The sequence below is a fragment of the Myotis daubentonii genome, chromosome X (genome assembly GCF_963259705.1).
Source record: "Myotis daubentonii chromosome X, mMyoDau2.1, whole genome shotgun sequence".
NCBI lineage: Eukaryota > Metazoa > Chordata > Mammalia > Chiroptera > Vespertilionidae > Myotis > Myotis daubentonii.
The window spans coordinates 132,199,545-132,223,874 of NC_081861.1; the positions used below are offsets into that span (position 1 = coordinate 132,199,545).

Genomic DNA, 24,330 nt, shown 5'->3' on the forward strand with positions numbered 1-24,330 from the left:
GAGGATTAACAAAATAAAATAACATTTGCCCTAGACAGGTTTGCTCAGTGGATAGAGCGTCAGCCTGTGGACTGAAGGGTCCTGAGTTTGATTGGGGTCAAGGGCACGTACTTTGGTTTCAGGCTTCCGGCCCTGGGGGGTGAGGGCATGTGAGAGACAACCTATTGATTGTCTCTCTCACATTGGTATTTCTGTCTGTCTCTCCCTCTCCCTTACACTCTTTCTAAAAATCAATGGAAAAATATCCGCGGGTGAGGATCAAAACAAAACAAAACAAAAGAATGCAATTTGGTCATTTCTTTTAAATGCCTCCCTCATCCCCACCCCACCCCCAGGGCATGTTCTCAAGTGTTTGTTTACTTATTCATTTAAGAATTTGTTTACCAATCTGTGAGCAACCTGAGGACAGAGACTATATGTTGTTCATCTCAGTATCTCAGCGCCTGAGATATCGTAGGTATCCTGCAAATGTTTGATAAAATGTTTCATAATTATGACTCTCAGTCACTTATTAGTGATGGGACCTTAGGCAGTAAATGAAAATCTCTAAGGCTCAATTCTCCTCATCTTTAAAGTGGGGATTAACAATATACATGCTTACATCATGGAGTTATTTTTAGAACCAAATAAAGTTGTCAGAATATTTGAATTTCATTACATTGTTATCATCTTTATTTCCATTATTACTCTTACCATAAATATTCAGCCATTATCCAAAAAGAGTGATTGTCTCAGTCCTCTCAAATGTATATGGCTGAACTTGAACCTGAAAGATGGAGCCTGACCCATGAGAAAAAATAATGGGTGATATGTTTTCATTGAAAAATTTTATTTAGCAGTAAGAGCCCTGATTGTTCAAATTCAAATTCAGATACAGATAAACAATGAGTATGGTTCAGGAATAATTGAGGAGTAGCCATGGTTACAGAAAATCCCTTTGTCAACACCCATTGTTCTATTTATACCTTGGGAGAGCTTCACCACATTTCTATAAAGAGTAGAAATTCATTCATTTCAACTCTGATTGTGTGCAAGCCTCCAATATTCCCAAGAATAAAGAAACTGAACTCAAGTGTAATGGGGAAATATGTAATTTAATGGGTGTAATGGGCCATATGTTTGAGGAAGTGTAAACACAGCAAAGATGAAAGAAAGTATATAAAGGGAGGGAAATGGGGCTTTCTAAGATCTCCAGCAGGCAACTGTTGAGGGAACAATGACCCTGAAAAGTTGAACAGCCTTAAGCTACTTATAATTTTCCCTAACCACTCATTCAGTTTTAGATACAAAACAAAAAGTGGATTGAAAGATATCGCAGGAAAAATTATTTTTTAGAAAAACCATGAGGTCAGAAAGAATGAAAGATAGATGACAGCAAATGAGACATGAGCATAATTTTTTTTAATGATGAAAGGTAACTTTTTAAAATATATATTTTTATTGATTTTTGAGGATCAGAGAGGGAGAGATAGAAGTATCAATGATGAGAGAAAATCACTGATTGGCTGCCTCCTGCACGCCCCCCCACCCCCCACTGGGGATTGAGCCTGAAACCCAGACATGTGCCCTGACTGGGAATCAAACCATGACCTCCTGGTTACTAGGTCAATGCTCAACCACTGAGGCATGCTGGCCGGGCCACAAAATTTTGAAACCTGGAAAGCAGGTGGCTAAGTAGTAACTGACTTAACATAAAGCTAACACTTAAGGATTCAGGGTTGGGTAGCAGTGGCAAGAAAAAGCAATTTGAACTGCAGAATCCCAGGAATGTTCAGAAATTGGCAGCACCAGGTACTTATGGAGATTGAGTGGCAGAAGGCTGAAAAATAGCCATAGTTGAGATGAGGGGTTCTGTACTAACAACAGAGGAATTAATTTAGAGGTATTACATCCCAAATAGTGATATCTTCCTACCTGGCTCTGAGAACACCATCAGCCACTCACTTTCCAGGTCAGAAAATGATCCCTAAAAAAGTACATACAGATATGAAAATATGGCAGTTCCCCATAAAACATCCAGACTCCTCTTAATCATGCAATGATAAGGTCAAGCCGCACCAATGTTCACAGTTTCCACTAAACTAAGCTTTTTACTATTTCATTCTTAGACTATCAAGAATTTCCATTTAAAGAACATTTCTGACATGAAAGACAAAGAGCAAACATGATAAAAAGGAACCCAGAGAAAACAGAAACAATGCAGAGAGCAGAAGAAAATGAAACCTCACTATAAGTACTATACACATATGATAAAAAGAGATTTATCATTCAAGAAACAAGAACAGCATGCTATAAAAAAAGAAGAAATCCAAGAAGAAATAAAGACCCATTTGAAATTAAAATATAACATAAAATAAATCAGTAGAGAAGTTAGCTATAAAATAAAGCTGAAGAAATTTTACAGAAAGTCGAATAAACGGGGAAAAAGTAAGAAATGTAAAATACAAGAAAAGGGATAAGAAAATGAAAGGATCAATCTAGGATAGCCAAGATTGAATCATGGAGTTCTAGAAAGAAAGACATGAAAATAGAAAGGATAAAACAATTTAAAAAATGATTAAAATTTCCCAGAACACAATAAGGGGCCAAGCTAGTACCCAGTACTATGCCCTTGCTAAGGTATTAGTATAAACTTTCAGAATACTGGGTATAAGGGAAAGATTCTCAAATCTTCCAGAGTGGAAAAATAGCACACAAATAAAAGTTAAAGAAGCAGACTGGCTAGAAAACAATGAAATGATGTTATAAAAAATTTTTTTAAAATAGTTTCAATATAGAATTCTATACACAGCCATATTATTTTATCTGTTTTGAGGGTAGTTTAAAAATATTTTCAGATATGTAATGTCTCAAACACCTCAGGAAGCTAATGGAATGTTGTGCTATTGTGATTTATTATAAGAAATATATATTTGGTCTTCATCCTGGTCTTGACACAGAGCTCCTGAAACCCTTGGAACTTCCTGTGCTGGAAGCACTAAAGCTGTCTTTCATGTTAATGAGGTGACTTTTAAAATGTACCTAAGGCTGGGGTTGGGGGAGAGGTGAGAGGATGAAGATTGAGGTCAATCACTAAAGGCCAATGACTTCATCAATCATGACTATGTAATGAATTCTACATAAAAACTCGGACTGGGTTCGGAGAGCTTCTGGGCTGGTGAACAATAGAGATTTGGGGAGAGTGGACAGCTCAAAAAGCATGGACGCTTCTCGCCCTTTTCCCCATACCTTGCCCTATGCATCTCTCCCATCTGGCTGTTTCTGAGTTATATCCTTTTATAGTAAGCCAGTGATCTAGTAAGTAAAATGTTTCTCAGAGTCCTGTGAGCCACTCTAGCAAACCCAGCGAGGGGGTCATTGGTGGGGATGGGGACTAGTCTCCTGGGACTGAGCCCTTAACCAGTGGGATCCGATGCTATCTCTGGGTAAATAGTCTCAGAATTAAGTTGAATTACTAGTATAGAACACCCAGCTGGTGTCACAGAGAACTGCTTGGTGGTGTGGGAACCCCGGACACATTGCAGTTGGTATCAGAATCCTTAGATGTGCTCCACCAAATGAGGGAGTACACTAAGACAGAAGATAAAGGATCAAGGAAAGGAATCAAACATATGAGAGAGGATAAATCTGTTTCACCAGGATGAAGGTGAAGGAAATCCCAGCTAAGAAATGGGCTCAGAGAGCCACTGATTCAAATTTGCCGGGAGCCGGTCCATCCTTGCTGTTTCAAGGGACCTGGCATATATGGCATACTTTTCTTAATATGTTTGCTCACCTTCTTGGCGCTGTGTTTTAACCAAAGTCACCTCTCCGAGAAAGGTTGAATCCCCAGGTAGGGATTTTCCCCTGAAGTTAGGGAGGGAATAAAACCCCTCAACTAAGTGCCAGGCGGGTAATTAATCCCTTTAACTACGAACAATCATGCTTAAACTACATAATCTTTTCTCCCTGGAATGGAGATAAGAAACGCCCTAACCTTTGTAATAGAGATTGATAGGATTGAATCAACTGGTATAAATACAGTTGTAACAAGACAGAAAGACTCAGAACTCAGGAGACAGAATTCAGAAGACAGAACCTACACGGAGCCTAGAGACAGAAGAACTTCGCTGGCGAGAGCATGCCAGAGGATCCTGGACCGGGACTGGCCTCGGAGCCTAGAGACAGAGCCTAGCAGGAGAACATGGCAAGGGATCCTGGACTGAACCTGACTACAGAGATTGGCAGGAGAGCCTGACTAGAACCTGGCTACTGAACCTGGCTAGAGGAACCTGGCTATGATGATCACCCGAAGGCTGCCTCCGTGTCATTCCTTCTTCGCCGACTCCGTCCACACCTTTGGGGACCCCTGGACCCGCTGGGGCTGGACCCCGGCATATGGCGCCCGAACAGGGACCCCTCGGTAAGCGCCCCGCACTCGGGACGGATAGGACTCCATCATAGGAAAAGGGTGGATAGTCTTCGCCGACTCCGTCCACACCTTTGGGAACCCCTGGAAAAGGATTCCCCTAGGTAAGCCCTCCCCCATTGAGAACCCCCACACTCGGGACGGATCAGACTCCACCGTAGGAAGAGGGTGGATAGTCTTCGCCGAATCCGTCCACACCTTTGGGAATCCCTGGAATAGGATTCCCTTAGGTAAGCCCCCCCCCTTGAAAACCCCCACACTCGGGACGGATAGGACTCCACCAGGGTGCTACAGACCCCCCTATAGAGGATAAGTAGGGTAAGAAGGTGGATAGTACAGAACTTAGATTGAGAAGATGTGCCATACTGAGTCCAAAGAAAGAAGACTCTGTATTGATTCTTAGATTGAGAAGATGTGCCATACTGAGTCCAAAGAAAGAAGACTCTGTATTGATCTTTAGATTAAGAAGATGTGCCATACTGAGTCTAAAGAAAAAAGACTCCGTATTGATCTTTTAACATATATGCTTGTTAGCAGAGGAATTAAGGTTACTCCCAGTCAGACAGAACATTTTATACAAGAAATACGTCCATGCTTTTCTGAGGAAGGAAAGGTGCCGGAAAGGTAAATGTAGAGGCATGGGAGAAGGTAGGCCCAAGGAGCCTTATCCTTAACCCCACTGCAGCCTTTCCACCCCGGGAAAGTGCAGGATTGGCAAGCTCTCCCTGGGGTGATAGATCAGGACTCAGGTAATAGCAGAAAGCGCCAATCCTACTCTTAAAATGGATATAAGAGAGCATTTCGGGTTTTTCTTTTTAATGCTTGCTTTTTAAAAATAAAAAAGGGGGAATTTGCCGGGAGCCGGTCCATCCTTGCTGTTTCAAGGGACCTGGCATATATGGCATACTTTTCTTAATATGTTTGCTCACCTTCTTGGCGCTGTGTTTTAACCAAAGTCACCTCTCCGAGAAAGGTTGAATCCCCAGGTAGGGATTTTCCCCTGAAGTTAGGGAGGGAATAAAACCCCTCAACTAAGTGCCAGGCGGGTAATTAATCCCTTTAACTACGAACAATCATGCTTAAACTACATAATCTTTTCTCCCTGGAATGGAGATAAGAAACGCCCTAACCTTTGTAATAGAGATTGATAGGATTGAATCAACTGGTATAAATACAGTTGTAACAAGACAGAAAGACTCAGAACTCAGGAGACAGAATTCAGAAGACAGAACCTACACGGAGCCTAGAGACAGAAGAACTTCGCTGGCGAGAGCATGCCAGAGGATCCTGGACCGGGACTGGCCTCGGAGCCTAGAGACAGAGCCTAGCGGGAGAACATGGCAAGGGATCCTGGACTGAACCTGACTGCAGAGGTTGGCAAGAGAGCCTGACTAGAACCTGGCTACTGAACCTGGCTAGAGGAACCTGGCTATGATGATCACCCGAAGGCTGCCTCCGTGTCATTCCTTCTTCGCCGACTCCGTCCACACCTTTGGGGACCCCTGGACCCGCTGGGGCTGGACCCCGGCACAAATTGGATAAAGAGGATAGAGACATAACTTAAAAGAAATAAAGCTGTAGATTACCACCGGTGTTTAATGGACTCAGAGGGGATTGGTGCTCCTGGCAGAATGTTTGGGAGGTGAATTAGGGAAAGATATTTAAAAAACTAGCCAAAAATAATGCAATTATTAGCTCCAGAGAAAACAGAAGTTTTTCAAGAAATGTGATAATTGTATACTACATAGTTTATTTATGCCTAATAGCTACAAAGTCGTATTATGAACACTGAATTCTGACCTAATTTTTAAAAAATGGTTTAACTGTAGTTTAGGAAGGGGTAGGATAAGTATTTGTGTTTTGGAACTCAGTCTGAGATAGGAAGGGAAGCTGAGGGAAAGAGTAAAAAAATAAGTGGAGCCACTTTAAAATGGAGTCGGAGCCGCCATCCCAGATGAACTGCCTTGCACTCCTCAACCCTTTGGAATGTTTGAACTGGGCTAGTAACCTTTGGACTGGGCCAGACCAACATTGTCTTCCAAACAACAGCTTGTAAAGCCAGGAGGAAAGCAGACCTCCTGATGACAAGGACTGAGATTAAGGACTTTCTTTAGAATCAGCACCACCATGTATAACTCAAGAATAACCTAGCTCATTTGCACCAATAGAAATTCCTTCTTGCTGCTGATGTAACTGTTGCCCTTCCCTTTCTCATAAATACCCCGTGCCTTCACCTCCTAATTGGAACACTTTGGGTTTCTGCCTGAATCAGTGCTTCCTAAAGAGCTATTCTTTGGGTCTCAAATAATTGCTTGTTGCCTCCCACTTTGGCTTTTTCTTTTTATGTTAACAACAGTTAATCCTCAGCTTCTGTAGTGAGAAATCAATAAATAAAATAGAATTAGAAAAATATTAGAAATGTCAGTGTTGATTTAAAATAAAGAGGTAAGTCCCAGAAAGAAATAGTTAATAGAATCAAAAGTAGTTGACTCCTAAAAGTGGGTGACAGGTATTGAAGGGTGGGGGAAGAGATTATTCATTTTCGTTGACAAACTTGTAGAACCATATGAAATTGTAAAATTATGTGATAAAAATTAATTTTTTTAAAAAGTATTGCTGAGTGATATAGATGTAAATTACAGCATAGGGAATGTTGCCAATAATATTGTAATAGCTATGTATAGTGCCAGGTGGGCACTGGAAATATTCGGGGGGAACACTTTGTAAAGTATATGATTGTCTAACCACTAAGCTGTACAACTGAAACTTACACGAAATCATATTGAACCTAAACTGTAATTGGAAAGAAAATTTAAAATAAAATATAAAGCATTGTTGTACATATTCCACTTCCTCCTTCATCTCTATCTACTCTCTGCTTTGCTCCTCTCTGTTTTGTGTTCTGGGGACTTGACTCATGGTAACCACACCAAATGTCTTAGTTGAATTGGCTGAACAGCAGGGATTGAAATGAGAGAGAGCAAGACCAGGACATTACTGTCACAACTTCAGGCGAATGGTTCCCAAAGCTGGCTCCTCTTCTCCTGCAGACCTATTGGCATTAATGGCTCTACTGAGCTATCCTTGGGTACTGCACTCACCCTGATGATTTCCCTCCACTCTGCCCACACCTTTGGAAACAGTCTTTTCATTAAAATTATCTTCAAAGGACCTAATTTGAATATGTCACGTTCTTCCTTCCGGGACCCTGACTAATCCAGAGCTTTAACAACATCTGCATCTAGATTGACTAGAAAATCAATGATAATATTTTCTTAACTTTTAATAACAACAATAATTTATTATAATAACAATATTTAAATAATACATGTCTGTCTCTCTTTATTCTAAATCTCTGGAATAATATTTTTAAGAGTTAATTTTGAAAGTAGTTATAGGTTCACAGCAAATTTGAGAAGGCACAGAGATTTCCCCTATCCCTCTGCCCTACACACACACAGCCTCCTTCATTGTCAACACCCCCACCAGAGTGGCACATCTGTTACAATTGATGAACCTACACGGATATATCATCATCACCCAAACTTCATAGTCCACATTACTGTTCACTCTTGGTGCTTGTATATTCTATGGGTTTGGACAAATGCATAATGACACATATCCATCATTACAATATCATACAGAGTACTTTCACTGGATACCAATCCTCTGTTCTCTGCCTATTCATAACTCCCCTGCCAACACCTGGTAACCATGATCTTCTTACTGTCTAAATAGTTTTGCCTTTTTGAGAATGTCATATATAGCCCCGGCCTGTATGGCTTAGTTAGCTGGGTGCTGTCTCATGCACCAAGAGGTCACTGGCTTGATTTGTGGTCAGGACACATGCTCAGGTGTCGGGATGGATTCCCAGTAGGGGGTGTGCAGGAAGCAGCCCATTTTCTTTCTCTCTCTCTCTCTCTCTCTCTCTCAAATCAATAAAACTATAATTTTTTAAAAGTTAACAAAAGAATGTCATATATATCATATGCTGCATAACAACATTTCTGTCAACAACAGATTACATATATGACTGTGGCCATAAGATTATAATGAAGTTGAAAAATTCCTATCACCTAGTAACTTGGCAGCCATCGTAATGTTGTAGTGCAATGCGTTACTTATGTGTTTCTAGTGATGCAGCCCTGCCAGTTGTATAAAAGTATAGCGCACACAATTATGTAAAGTACATAATATTTGATAATGATAATAAATAACAATGTTTCTGGTTTATGTATTTACTATACTATACTTTTTATCATTATTTTAAGGTATACAGTTCTACTCATTAAAAAACAAAGTTCGCTGTAAAACAGCATGCCATATTATGTGGGCAGCACACTCATACATCTCATGTTTACTGGGTCTCTTGATGGCATCATTTTCTCTTGTGCTTGGTTTCATCTCATATTTTTGTACAATAACGTGGTATACAGGCTTGTAGCCCAGGAGCAACAGGCCATACCATATAGCCTAGGTGTGTAATAAGCTATACCATCTAGGTTTGTGTAAGTACATTCTCTGATGTTCGCACAACAGTGAAATCACTTAAGGATGCATTTCTCAGATTATATCCCCATGCTAAGTGGCATATGACTATAGTTGGAATCATACAGTATTATAGGTTGTGTTGTTTTGAGGTGGTTTTTTTTTTACTAGTTATATACTCATTATAGAATAATTGAAAAATAAACTAATCATAGTAATTCCAAAGGCTAAATCAATTGATACTAATATTTTGAAAACCTGCAGCACAGTAATAATTAGGTACCCGTTCACATGGATATTCTTTATGTGATGTTCAATGTTTATATAGAGGAAAGGTAGTGTAGGGGAATGGCAGAGCATTAGGATGCATCATAGTCCCACCCTCTCTTAATGTTCCCAGTAATGTGTCTCCACTTCCAAAATTCTATTCTTCACTCAACTATACTCTGACTTTACCATCTTCCCCTCCAAGTGTCTTTAGATAGTATTTCTTCCAACCACACATACCAGTACAGCTATGTAAGAGAAACTCTGTGAATATGACTTTCTCCATCGTGGCAACATCTCCAATGATGTTTTGGTGCTCCAAAGATCTTTTTTTTTTTTTTGGTAATTTATCTTTATTGCTGAAAGTATTACAGATGTCCCCCTTTCTTCCCCATTGGCAAAGGTCTTTTACCTCCCCACTTCTTAGTCATTGGTACCCTGGGATCATGTGCATGCCTTTTTTTCCACTTTGGCACCAAAAGCATGGTAACAGGAGATCAGTTCAGCATTTTCAGGTAGCAGTGGGGCCAAATGAAAACATGATCTACAATTTTCCAGTTATCCTATAAAAACGTAATCTTATCTTGTTTTACAATCACCTCCACCAAAGTTTCTTTGTGAAGTGTTCACAAAGAGATATTAACTTTAATCCATATCTGATATAAGGGTAAACATCAAATACGTGTTTATACATAACTACTTTAACTTGGATAGAATGGAATGGACTATGGGCTAATGAACCCCATCAACAGAAGGCACTCTCACGGCTGTTTCACTTCATACTGTTACTGTCAAAAGCACAGGAGCAATGGTGACATCTTGTGTCAGGTTAAAAAGTAACAGGATCTTAATTCCTTGTGGCATCTACTGAGAGTACATCAGATGAGCCCTGGCTAACATTCATCTTTATCTGCTTCTTTTAGCTACTGATCAAATAATAAAACAAGGGCATTGATTTCTCAGGTGCAGAGATTGTATCTTCAGGAGGTATGGGGGATACCTCACTTGGCATTTGATTCATCTGTCACTTCAATAATAGGGCAACCAGAAGTCCCAGTCTAGTTCTTCAACTCAGCCCTTCCATCTTTCCAGGATATTCTGGGTAAAACACATGGGCTCTCACCCCATCCACCATCATTCTGAAGCAGCCAAAGGGAAGCTGTGGATCTCTGTAAAATCACATTTAGTTATCCAACTGCTTTGGGCATTTTCCGATCTTATTTCTCTGGCAGGCCTTTGACCATCACAAGACGTGACTAGAACCTCTGGAGCCCAATAAATAGCATATAAAACACTGCTGGGAGCAGACAGTGGGGAAGGCAAATCTCTTGTTTCATGTGCTCTGTATGAGAGCAGTGGTTTTTAACCCTGGCCACACAAAATCACCTCGGGAGCTTATACAAATATCAGTACCTAAGTCCATCCCAGACCAATTAAATCAGAATTTCTGGGAATTGAAGGCAGACATTCTTTAAAAGTCTCCCGGTGATACTAGCATGTGTCTTTCACCTGGCTCTCTTGCCCTTGGAACTCAGCCATCATACTGTAAGGAAGCCCACGTCCCACAGAGAGGCCATTTGCATCCTTGTGTTTAAAGCAGTGGTTCCCAACATGGGGCACACGCCCCACAGGGGGGCAACTTGATTTTTAAGGAGGGCAATTCAAGAATGAGTTATTAACAGTGAATTTTGTGCATTTCTTATGGTTCTAGGGGCCTCATATACAGTATATAAACATATATTGTGACATATTTATGCATTTCAGTTCTCTATTATATGTTTTGAAACTTTATTTGCTATTTTTTTCATATCACTTCATATTATTATTTTTTAACGATTTCTTAGTGATGTCTTCCTCAGGACTTCAACTGTCCTTTTGTTCTTTTATTTTTCTCTTTCATGGATGCCATGTTCTTTGGAAGCTTGTGTAGACCAACTTAATGGCCTTTAAGGCTTCCCCCACATGAATAGGAGTTCACTTTTTGAATAATAATAATTCTATGTCATGGGGAGGGAGGCATGGCTAAAAATGGTTGGGAACCACTGGTTTAAAGATATAGGCCTTAAGTGTAAATCACTGATTATTTTTTCTTTAAAAAAAAACCTCTTAGAATTATTGAGTCAGAGAGTATCTTTTTAAAAATATATATATTGATTAAAATTACTTAATTTATAATCCTATATAATAAAAGGATAACATGCAAATTGATCCTAATGGCGGAACAACCAGTCGCTATGATGCGCTCTGACCACCAGGGGGCAGACACTCAGTGCAGGAGCTGCCCCCTGGTGGTCAGTGCACTCCCACAGAGGGAGCTCCGCTCAGCCACAAGCCGGGCTGAGGGCTGCGAGCACAGCTGTGGTGGCGGGAGCCTCTCCCACCTCCTCAGCAGCACTAAGGCTATCCCAGGCTGCCAGAGGGATGTCTGACTGCCAGGCTCCCTGCGGGGATCCGGCCTAAGCCAGCAGGTGGACATCCCCCAAGGGGTCCCGGACTGCAAGAGGGCACAGACTAGGCTGAGGGACCCACCCACCCCGAGTGCATGAATTTTCATGCACCGGACCTCTAGTAATTAAAATAATCTAATTACTTTTTAAATGTTACTGAAAGGGAGCAGAATATGCCACCCCAAAATGTGCTACTTTCGCATGTGAATAACTTTGAGCTAAAGCAATCATGATTCAGCAAACTCAAGAAAAAACTTTCCCCTCTGCCTTAACTACCTAAAAGAATTTAGATAGGGGCCTGGCCCAGAAATAGCTATTATGGTGAGATCATTAGTCCCGTAGGTCAGGCTCACAGCCAGTGGGCCTGATGATTGGATTTTTCACTTGTCTGACCTGACACAATCGGTGAGCCATCTTGTGAGGAAGGCAACGTTATCTCCATCTTGCAGATGAGGATTGGGAGGAGAAAGCAATTTGCACAAGATTACCCCTGCTACAAGAGCTGATGCCAGTATTTTAAAACCCAAATCTTTCTGGCTCTTGAGCTTGTATTATGTTCACTGTAATACATTGCCTCCTAGATCATAAGTTTGGTGAGATCAAAATAAATATATTTCTAGTTCTAGTTGTGTCAAAATAGAAGAGGCTCTTTGTTCAGACAAGAAGAACCAAGATAGAGCCTAAATTGTTTACAAAATTGATAGTAGTGGAAATAGCAGCAGTGACAATAGAATATGAGCAAATCATTTTTTTTCCTGCATCTAAGTTTCTTTACAAGATAAATGGCAATGATGAAACAGAAAAAGCTCAAAGATAGATCAATCTAATGTTTGTGTCAATTTGACAAAGGAACACTAAAAATTAGTATATTTCTCATTTATAATAACAAGACTATTATGAAAAAACCTGGAAACAATGAACAACCAAAATGTTCATAGATAGGACTATGGATAAATGAATTATGATATGTTCACCAAATGGAATATAAGAATAGTAGTAGCCCTAGCTGATTTAGTTCAGTGGATAGCGTGTCGGCCTACAGACTGAAGGGTTCCAGGTTCTATTCCAGTCAAGGGCACATGCCTGGGTTGCAGGCTCTATCCGAGTAGGGGGCGTGCAGGAGGCAGCATGATCAGTGATTCTCTCTCATCATTGATGTTTCTATCTCTCTCACCTTCTCCCTTCCTCTCTGGAATCAATAAAATGTATATATTTTTTTAAAAGAATAGTAGTAAAAAGGAATGAACTTCAGCTACAGAAAACAATATGGATTGATGAATGTTAGAAACATGAGTGAAAAAACACGACACTATTATAATGCCATTTTTATAAAGCTCAAAAACAAGCCAAACTAAACAAATTGTTTAGGAATACATCTATATGTGATAAAAGTGTTTTGTTGTTAATAAAAAGGGAATGCAAAACTTAGGAGAGCAGTTATTTTGGTGGGAGAAGTAGAAATCATGAAGAGAGCCCAGATGTTAATGTTCCAGCCCCTGTGTGTTTATATTTTAGTATTTCTCACAATCTACATATATATGTTATATATTACAGTTGTTACTTTGTATACTATACATAAAATATTATGTAATAAAATTTAAGACAAAAATAAATTTTCTGTTACAGTATTGTGGGGCAAATTCTTAACATTTCTTAAGAACAATCTGTTTTCCTTGAAAAGTTAAGAATGTATAAACATTGAGAAAGAGGGAGCAAGTGAAGTCTGAATTCTGGTACGAAGGGCTCAGGATACATTCCTCCAGCTAGCCTTGAGAGTAGCCCTATCAGCTGATACAGCAGTTTCCTGAAATCAGGGATCATCATTCCAACTCCAAACACCTCAGAATTACTAAACTGGTTCATGTCAGCCAGCCAGCTCCCTGACACCAGAGAAGATAATTTGCCATATTATGTAATCACTTTGAGAGTTTATCTTTTGATTCACCATGCCAAATCTTTAGTCTCTGGAACATCGGACAGGCATTTTTCAAAGACTGGAAAAATAATGACTGTTATAAGCAACTTCCTGTCATTCTTTGTGTCCTTGATGTTATAAGGAGAGAGTTCATGAAAGAGTTCTGGAGTAATGGATTTATAATTGAGAGTTTTACTTCAGAATACAATTCCCTGTACTTTTATGGTCTTTCTTTCTTTCTTTTTTTTTTTTTTAAGGAGAAATGGAACTCTATCTGACATGTTTCTGACCTGGTTTTTAATCCTGATTATTGTCATGTCAATCTTACAGTCCGAGAAAGTGGAGAGGAGAGCGGCGGTGGGGAGAAGGAAGGAGAAGTGAGGAGAGGAAGAAAGGAGAAGTGGGGAGGGGAAAGGGAAGTGAAGAGGGGAAATGGTAAGTTGGGAGGGGTACAGTGAAGTGGGGAGAGGAAGCGGAAAATAAAGAAGGGAAGCAGGAGGAGCTGTGAAGGGGGTGAGTGGGTAGGAGGGAAGAGAGCTGGGGAGGAGAAAAAGAGAGGAAGGAAGGAGGAGAAAGTTACAAAGTCTGAGGAACCATATTTCCACATGCCCTGCTAGATTATTTCCATATAGGTCATCTCATTTCTTTCTCACAACAACCTTGTGAGGTAGGTCAGGAAACTTGAGACTCAGTAAAGAAAGAAGCCTTAAAATGACAAAGCCAATAAGTGATTGGATTTAACTCCAGATCTTTCTAACTTTGAAACCAAACTCCTTATAAGTGTCCACCTCTAGGAATTGGAATTACAGAACAAGGCAATGTACCAAGGAGCAGGGACCTAGAGCACAGTGACAAGATGGGAACCCCAAATACATAGACATAAAAAAGTTTCATCTCACTAACATGAAGAGTATTTGGTATTATTGACTAATCTTGTTAGCAATTTCATTTAACAGAAGGTACACACACACACACACACACACACACACACACACACACACACACAAAATAGGACAGACACTTAATTCTCAACACCCAAGAACAATTGGTTAAACAGAGTGTGAAGAACCTTTAAACAAAGTAATATAATAGCTTACTCTAAAAATCGAAAAGGCAAGGGAGGTAAAATTGGATGTAGACTTTTAAGAAAACAAATTTCTACTGATTCACAGAAAAGACAGAATCACAGAAAGAGATTGTATCAGGGAAGTTCTAAAAATATAGTTCTGGCTATTTAATAAGAATACTGTAATACCATTTAAAACTAGAATGGAGAAAGAACTGAAGAAACAAATTGTGCTATGAACTCAGGTCTTTAAAAGAATTTTTAAAAATGGCCACACAACCTCTCCCAGCTTACTGTGATTCGAGGGAGGGTTTCAGGCATCAAGAACAAGGTGAAGGTAGCACAGACCCTGGGAGAAAGCTGTAGCTGAGAGAAATGAAGGGCTCTCTTGGTTCTTTCTTGTGTCCTCTACCAGAGAGCCTCGGTCATAGGTTGAGAGGCTGCCATGTAGTTATGGAGAGATCCAGAAGAAAGAAATGGGAGATAGCTGGTCACTGGTCAATGTTGAGATCTTAAGTCAAAGGAGAAAAGGGACTTCTTGACCTTTCTAGATGATCCATCCCAGGTTCCCAAATGTAAGCAAGCAGTTAGGGATTCAGAATATGCCAGGAATATGAGCATGCTTTTACCATCCAGGGGCCTGCCAGGAAACAGATGGCACACTCCCATGGGGTAAGTGAGAAGGGTTTAATGAAGAACTCTCTGTAAGGACAAGGGCAAGGCAAAGAAGGATGGGGAGTAAACCCAGGGGACAAACGAAGTGGCTGATGCAGTCATTCAAAAATTATGAGTATATGCAAAAATTTAGCTACAAGAATATTCATCATAGCTTTGTTTGTAGAAGCAAAGATATAGAAGTGACCTAAATGTTAGATAGGGGAGAAATTATGTTATACCCACATAAGGCAGAGATGATCTTACTAATTTTTGTATATAAACTTCAGCAATTGGAATAATGCCTTACATAGCGAATACTCCTTAAACATTACAAATGCTAGTGTGGGGGTATATTTATGGACATGGAAAGATGTTCATGATTCAGTTTAAAAAACAAGTTACAAAATAATGTGATAATAATCTCATTTTGTTTGATAACTAGCTACATAGATACAGGATGCCAGTTTAGAAAAATGCACATGGAGATGGTTAGCGTGATTAATGATGCTCTGAGGGAGATTGCTTTGTTTTGTTTGTTTTGTTATTGCGCTTCATTTTCTGATTTTCCTGTAATGAATACAAATTGCTTTTGTAATAAGAAAATACATCTTTTTTTTTTTCAAGTTTATTTATAAAACAGTGTTCTTTTTCCTGGTGTTTTCCTTTTCCGTCCCTCTTTCATCTCTTGCTCCATAACCTTGAGAGTGGCAGCAGATGGTTGGGCAGGCATGTGGATTGAGGGGAGGGGAGGGAATCCCACCATATGGGAGTCATGACTCACAGCTTTCACAGCTTGTGGAGCACCAAGTACCAAAATACAGAAGAGTGGCAGGGGCCTAGAAAAACCTCTTCCTCCCAAGGCTAAAATCCTAGGAAACTGAGAATTATAGTATATGCTGAAGATGACTTAAGTATTTTTAAGCTACATGGGAAGCAAGATGAACAAGCAGGGAAGAGTATCACTGCTAAGGAAAGATGTTACATTAACAGAGAGCAGGGAGGAGAAATAGTTAAGTTCATTTTTTCTTTAATGTCAATGATAAATAAGGCTTTCTTCTCCTTTTCTCTTTCTTGGCCATCATCATTACTACCATTATCATCATCACCATTATCATCACTATCCTCACCACCATTATCATTGTCACCTCCTCCAAAATCACTGCCATTATCATCATCTCCATTCCAGATAGTAAACTTCCTAAGAGCAGCAAATATGTAAATATGTCTTATCTGTGTCTTATCCTTATACACAGGGACATTTAGTACATGATCCTACATAAGATAAACATGAACTGAATTGACAAGAATGAAGGCATTTCATCAAATGAGTAGATAACATGATTCTGGTAGAAAGAGTTAATATACTGCCTAAGAATTTCATAAATCTTATTGAGCCAGCATCCCAAAATGTGGGAATTTTTAAATCATGTAAACCCCAGAATATTTATATGTATTTATACATTGTATACATGTTATACTACTATAATACTATGTTATACATATTATTAAAGACACATACAATAAAAATTATAAATGTTGCTATGAAAAAGGTAACTTCTTTTCCACATCCCAATGGATCATTTTGGGGTTTGCACACACTGTCATAAATGACAGACTAAGAATCAGAAGTTATTGAAACAAATCTAAAAAGGTGGCTGTAACCAACAACAGGCGATTAAATATAGATGAAGGTCAAATGTTGCATTTGAAGTCCCAAAAGTAGTGAATTTAAGGAATTTAATATGCAAGTACACTCCTTTTTTTTTTTTTTAATCCTCACCCAAGGGCATTTTTCCATTGATTTTTAGAGAGTGTAAGAGAGAGGGAAAGACAAAGAGAAATATTGATGTGATAGAAACACATGGATTGGTTGCCTCCTGCAGGAGCCCCAAACGGGGCCTGTGCTGGGGAGGAGCCTGCAACTGAGGTATGTGCCCTTGACCGGAATCACAACAGTTTATGGAAGGTTACAGTATGACAGAGTAGAAAGAACAAAGGCTTTGGAGTGGGATCTGCGATAAAATCCTCCATCTGTTGCCCATTGCCTGTGTGACATTGGATGGGCTACTGAACTTCTTCATTACAAAAGGCAGTTAGTTAAATGTCATACGACTTTTTAGGCTTATTAAGAGCTCCAGAAATAATATTTATAGAGTCAGTCATCCAGACTTGCCATTCACTCAGTCATGCCTGTGAATGTGAACACTTGAGGCATTTGTTTAAAATACAGATATTTCTCCCCTAAGACGTCAGATGGCATAAGCCCATGGTTAATAAAGCATAAACCGGGGTAAATATTCCATAATTCCCTGCCTCTGCAGAATCTGTATTCTTATTATCAAACAAGTTTAGGAATCCCTTCACCAACAGTTATTTACCATTATTGTGACCATTGTCATTGCTCTTTTTTGCCGTCTCGCCCACCCCTACAGCATGATTCCAGGGTGCCACAGTTATGCAGTCTGCCTACTTTCTTCCACCAAAGGCACTGTATTTTCTACTCCACTTCCCTCCTCCCACCCTCACTACCCAGTCAACCTGCTCTCTGCCATCTGTCAAGTTGGAAAGGCCCAAGTGGATGGATTCACATGAAGGCTTGGAACTGAAAATGACTTACTGCACTATGCAAACCAGAGATATTTCACAATAAGTGGCATAAACTAGGGAAATTCAACCTAAATAATAATAGTAGTTCTGCCCAGGTGGGATATGTTTTGAGGAGAGGTATTTCTCAACTCCTGCCATTAACTACTTGGCGTTTCATTTGTATTATCTGGAAGAATTACTGAGAGCTTGCTACTATAGACTATATCTAAGGTCGGCCTAAGAATCTACTCTAACAAGCTCTTGGGTAATCCAATGCTAGTGGTCCAAAAACATCTTGAGTGTCAAAAGATGGGTAATGGTGAAAAAATAGCTACATTCCTAAATGCTTGAAAATTTACCAACACCTAGAGCCTAGATCGTGAATGTCTAAAGTCTCTTAACTTAATAAAGTACCAAGAGATAGGCCTGTTGCCAGTGTGCACACAGACAACCCACAAACACAAAATCAGAATTTTTCAACAACCTCAACAACTTAAAAATCATTACTTTCCACAAAGGTACATTTCCAAAGGGGAATAATGACGAAGAGCTCCGACATTTATTGTAAAAGCATTAAGGGGAGCAGAATTTGCCACCTCAAATTATGCCTCTTTGGAGATATTATTTTAGTCTGGTTAATATTAAGAAACAGTAGACATGGGAGAAGCTCTGAAAACCAAGGGAAATCTCTACTTGTAAGGGTGTCTCTCTCACTAGGGCCTGCTTTCACTGTCACTGGAGAAGGCATGGGTTTAAGTCTGTATAATAACCTTACCCTTGTTTACTGTGCTTTTCCTGGTCACCTCCCATAAATGACTCTCCATCCTCAACGTCTTCTTTTCTCTTTAGCTGAAGATGGCATTTAAGGTAATGGCTTCTGCTATTTAGGGGAGTTGCTCAGTTTTCCTTGGTATCTCCCATGTATACAGGAGGTTAAACTTTAATTTGTTTTTTCTCCTGCTAATCTGTCTCATGTCATTTTGATTATTAGACCAGCCAGAAGATCCTTGAAGGAAAAATTTTCCTCCCTGACAAGCATCTTATCCAGTTATTTTAAAATTACATCTCAACAACTTATAAAAGGTAAGTAGAAGTAAACGTGCTAGCTTTACAATGACAGACAAGAACGCCAAGGTAATTGTTGAAAGAGCCGGCACTCCTGAAACAATGAACTTTCCATTAGCCCTGTGGCACAGTCAGCTCTGCAAATATAAAAGCTTTGAAAACATTCAACTGGCTAGTGCTGTTAATGTTCTGTAGGAAGTTAAAGTACAATGTGAAACAATAAAATACTGAATGTGAGAGCTAGGAACAATGGAGCATGATCCCAGTCTCCTGGAATTTGAGCAATAACCTATTTGTAAACCTGGAAGGTTACAAATGCAAACTCTATAACTGCAATTGTCTTCAGGAAGACAAGCTCCATCTTGGGTGTGTAACTGCGTACAAACTTCATTTCTTTAATATGACCTCTTCTCCTTTCTTTCTGATTCAAACTGGCCTCATTCAGAACCTGACTCACCTGCCTCCTTCCCCCTTGCACGTCCACTCTCTTAATCATTAAGTCCGCAGGACAATGAGGTTCTGGTTGACATAAAATAATCTTAGGAACAAAACCCTGGGTCTTTTGACCACAGAGACAAAGATTTGGTCAAACTAGAGATAAGCCGTGCTTCAGCTCCTGGCTTAGAAAAGCAACAAAACCAGACAAAATGACGCCATGGCTGCCATCAGGACCAGCTGCAATGACTAATGACCCCCTACCCTAGCACCAACCAATTAGGAGAGACCACACCCCCAACTCTCTTAGTCACCATGATTAATGGTTTTCCCCTATAGAACCATCCCCTGGATGCCACTGGGGAGCCAGGTCTTTGGGCATTAGTTCACCTGTGTGTCACTCTCTCTTTGTGTGAGTCCCACTTCCTTAAAATAAACCCTTACTTTCTTTGTTGCAAGACTCCTGTTCATGTCTTATTGGGCTCTGATATGGGCAGGCAAACAGACCCCTTTAGTCTGGTAACAGAACGCTTTTAGGGACACTGATTTCCAGGGTTACAAACGTATCACTTGACTCTTGAGCTCCACACATCATCTAGGAAAGCCAGTTTGGGCACTTGCACAGATCCAAAGCCTCCTCCTAGGGCAGCCGGAACTTCCTGGAACATGGCAGTGTTTGTTTACAACTCATTGAAAGCTGCTATCACTCTCCAGAAGGTCCGGAATATGGCCTTGATCTGGAGTCCACACTGTCCCTTCCATAGAAAACCTTCCTCCTCTCCCTGGAAACATGCCTTTTTAGCTTCCAGCTGCTGAGCTACCGGGCTGAGAAAAACAGCATCAAGCAGTGTCAGCCAGAAATTTTCACTGCGTCTGCAGTTCTGCTTGTGCCTGTGGGAAGATATTATACTCAACCTTGTGCAAGGCTAGTCTTCATATGTTACAACACATTAGATTTTAACCTCTGGTAGCTTTTTGAACTAGAAAAGACCTCTGTCTTTTCTGGTTCTGAGTTGGAAAACAATGGGATAATTGGGTAGTTTATATATGGTATTAAATGCATCATTCAGATTTCTTTTTCTTTTCTTTTTTTAACTTTTGATTGACCTATAAAACCCATACAGGAAAAATGCACAAATTATATATGAACAGCTCAGCAAATATTCACAAACTGATCATATCCTTTGAATTGGTGCCCAAATGAAATGGAGCGTTGGAGCATCCCAGAAGCCCCTTCATGCCCCCTTTTAGTCACTTGCCTCTTCCCCCAGAATGACTATCCTGACTTTTAATACTCCATAGATTAGTTGGGCATATTTTCAAACTTTAAATAAAATCCTAAAAATGGACTTCTTTTAGAGATATGAAATTTAAAGATAATAATAATATTAATACCAACTTTTTTAAAAAAATATATATTTTATTGATTTTTTACAGAGAGGAAGGGAGAGAGATAGAGAGTTAGAAACATCGATGAGAGAGAAACATCGATCAGCTGCCTCCTGCACATCCCCCACTGGGGATGTGCCCGCAACCCAGGTACATGCCCTTGACCGGAATTGAACCCGGGACCCCTCAGTCCGCAGGCCTACGCTCTAGCCACTGAGCCAAACCGGTTTCGGCAATACCAACTTTTTTAAAGTTGGTTCTTTTTATGGTAATTTGAGAGCCCTCATATTAAAGTGCCTCTTAGTCCAGTCAAATAAATGGATTGTGTCCTCCCAAAATTCATATGTTGAAGCCCTAACCCCCAACATGACTATTCTTGGATATAGGGCTTTTAGAAGGTAATTAAGGATAAATGAAGTCATTAAGGGTAGAGTTTTAACTATATAGGACTGTGGCCTTATAAGAAGAAAAAGATTCTCTCTCTCTCTCTCTCCCCCCCTCCCTTTTTCTCTGCCCTGTGACAACACAGCAAGAAGGCTACCATCTGAAAGCCAGGAAAATAGCACTTACCAGGATCTGAATCAGCTAGCACCTCAGTCTTGGACTTCTTAGCCTCCAGAACTGTGATAAATAAATTTCTGTTATTTAAGCCACCCAGTCTGTGATGTTTTCTTATGGTAGCAGAGCCAACTAATACATCAATTTTCTTTTAGAATATATTGCACTTTATGAGTAATAAGTTCATCACTGAAAGCCAGCCTCTACAGTCAAAATAATGCATTGTTTTCACAATATTAAGAGAAGCTGGCACATAACATGATAATTTCATACTGCCCAGGAAGAAAAGTGGGTTTATTAGATAAACACAATGAGACCTGTGCACTAAGTGTTTGGGTACAAAGACAAAAAGCCCAGATCTCTTTTTTCTTTTTTCTATGAAATCCACATCTTACATGGGAAGTTTCAATTATTCCAAATCAATGGCAGATATGAATGGTTTCTAATGTAGGTTTAGGTGTCCTGACTTTGAAGCAATGCAGTAAAACCCCTCTCCTTATCACTGCCTTTGAAATCAGGGTGGTAGCTGCAGTGCCTCTCACTAAAAGTAGACATCCAACACATGTTGTTGATTAAAGAGGTAGCTGGAGGATATTGAAGCGTAGCTGGAACACAGCAAGATGCCAAGAGGTGGCTGGCTTTAATTAACACTCTGTTGGGAAGAATCAGGCTCCCAGTGGAATCACTCAGAGTACTCAAAGGGGGTGCAGTGATTCTATTTGTAAGCCAGTGTGACAAGAAGCATTTCCACTGAGTCATATTTTCAAAAGTCACCATTTCCCTCTCCTGTAAACAAATGCCAATTAATATGTAGGCTGTGACTTTCTTACAGCTGAATAAAAATAAGAGGGCAACTGGGTAGCATACAATTTGCCACTTGAGTTTTTAATTTACAGACCTATTGCATGCCACTTGTGTTGGTGAAAAAACAAACAAACAAATGAGAAATAATTAGAAAGGTAGGCTAATAGGGAGAATAAGAGGTTTGTAATCTCCTGGTCCTCCCCATAGCTCAAAAGACTCTGTTTGTTATTCTGCATCCAAATATAAAACAAATGATCTGTCTCCAACATAAACTATTTAGACTGAACACCAGCCAAATGAAATCAGCTGCCACTAGATTAAAAAGTAATTTTCTCAGCCAACTCAGATTTTTTAAAAAACATTTTATAAACATATTTCCTCAACTCAAACAGATTTTACTATTCTTTTCTTCAGCTGCACATATAAATAAAAACAGCATCTCCTGGCATGACTATTTGCCAGAAATTCAATTTCAGATAAACAGATGGTGCTAAATTAAAAATATTAGCAGGGTATTAGCTGTAAAATTCAAATTATTTTAGTATATGTTATCTTTAGTCTTTTTTATCAACAAAGAAGTTTCTTATTCCAAATCCATTACACCAAAATATAGCTAATATTTATTTTCAAGGATGTTGAACAAGGGGCAGTTAGCATTTCTCTATGTCCCCTATCTTTAGGGGCTATTATCAAGAAATAACCTTAAAATGTACTGTACCTTCTTTACTCTAGGGCTCTGGGATAAATCTGGATACAAATTTTAATGTCTACAAATTGAAGTTAGAATTCTCTTTACTGGTTGATTTACTTGCTACCCAAGGCTTGGGCACATTTTTTGCACCTGGGTATCCAAGTTCTAAATGGCTAACTTTAAACACAAAGAAGCAGATAGAGGAGAAAAAGATTGGCACAGCAAATAGCTGACAGACAAGTCTCCCAGTAATTCCAATAAAAATTGAAACAATACCTCCAACAGCTCAGTGAAAGTTCTCCCCCAAAGCCAATAGCTACAGCAGCTTCAGGAAACAACCAAAGCTCTAACTGATTCAAAACATGAATTGGATTAGAGCACTGTTTTTGTGCATGTTTATCACACAGCATATATCAGGCCGAACCATGTGAAATTGCCAACATTCAACCAGTTGTGACCATCATATATTTCAACTTAATATTGAGACTGCTTCTCAAGGCCACCTCATTTCTAATCCTGCCTCTAGTACAAATCAAGAACATTATTCAATAAACATAATTCAGAGTGCAAATCTGACTGATATCAAAAAGCTGCTGTGCACGCAGCCAGTGTGGTTTGGTGGTTGTGTGTCAACCTATGAACCAGGAGGTCACAGCTCAATTCCAGGTCAGGGCATATTCTGGGTTGCAGGCTTGGTCCCCAGTTGGGTGCGCGCAGGAGGCAACTGATCAATGATTCTCTCTCATCATTGATGTTTCTATCTCTCCCTCTCACTTCCTCTCTGAAATCAATAAAAAAGTATTTTTTTAAAAATCTGTTGTGCCTAGCTGGAGTAGCTCAAGTAGTTGAGCATCATCCTGTGCATCGAAAGGTTGTTGGTTCAATTCCAAGTTAGGACACATAACTGGGTTGCAGGTTTGATCCCGGGTTGGGGCATGTGCTGGCAATTAGTAGGTTATAGTGAAAATAGCACATACTTTGGAGCCAGGAAGCTATGAATTGTAACCTGACAATGTCCAATTGCCAATGTGGGAGAGGGGACAAATATAATTCCGTTGCACAAAAATTATAAAGATAACATAAAATATGTCTGTTCCTTATTCCTTTGGGAGCAGGAATACCTCCATAACATGCTACATAAAAGGAGTTCTCAGGGCTGCCAACCATACAGTAGAGGTTGAGTAGTAGTATATTTCTCCTACATAGAAAAAAAAAAGATAACATAGAGAGTTTGCATGTACCCCTTATTTCCACCCACTGGAAATGTTTATTGACTTTAATATTTAGTATCTTCTATTTTTGCATATGTTATGAATATTATATACATTGTTTTATCTGTAAGAGTCTGGGGAAGGTGTTGTTCCATGTTTCAGTACTGACTATAAGGCCTTAGCTGTGTGAAGAAAGGCCCTCCTTAATTTTGGAGATAGAGCAGGGAGATCCGAATTGCTTCCCTAAGCAAATAGAAGGAAATTGTGTTTGGCTTTTGGGAGGGACAAAGCAGAGAAGGGGAAGAAGACAGGAAGAGCTGAATGAGGACACAAGCTGATGAGA

General features: G+C 39.7%; 1 non-coding gene across 1 annotated transcript; it reads left to right on the forward strand.

Moving 5' to 3' along the window:
- Positions 1 to 23,851: 23,851 nt before the first annotated feature.
- LOC132225447 (small nucleolar RNA U109) lies at positions 23,852 to 23,982 on the forward strand. The gene has a single exon (XR_009450945.1). It is a non-coding gene; the product is annotated as a small nucleolar RNA U109 (small nucleolar RNA).
- The last annotated feature ends 348 nt before the right edge of the window (positions 23,983 to 24,330 follow it).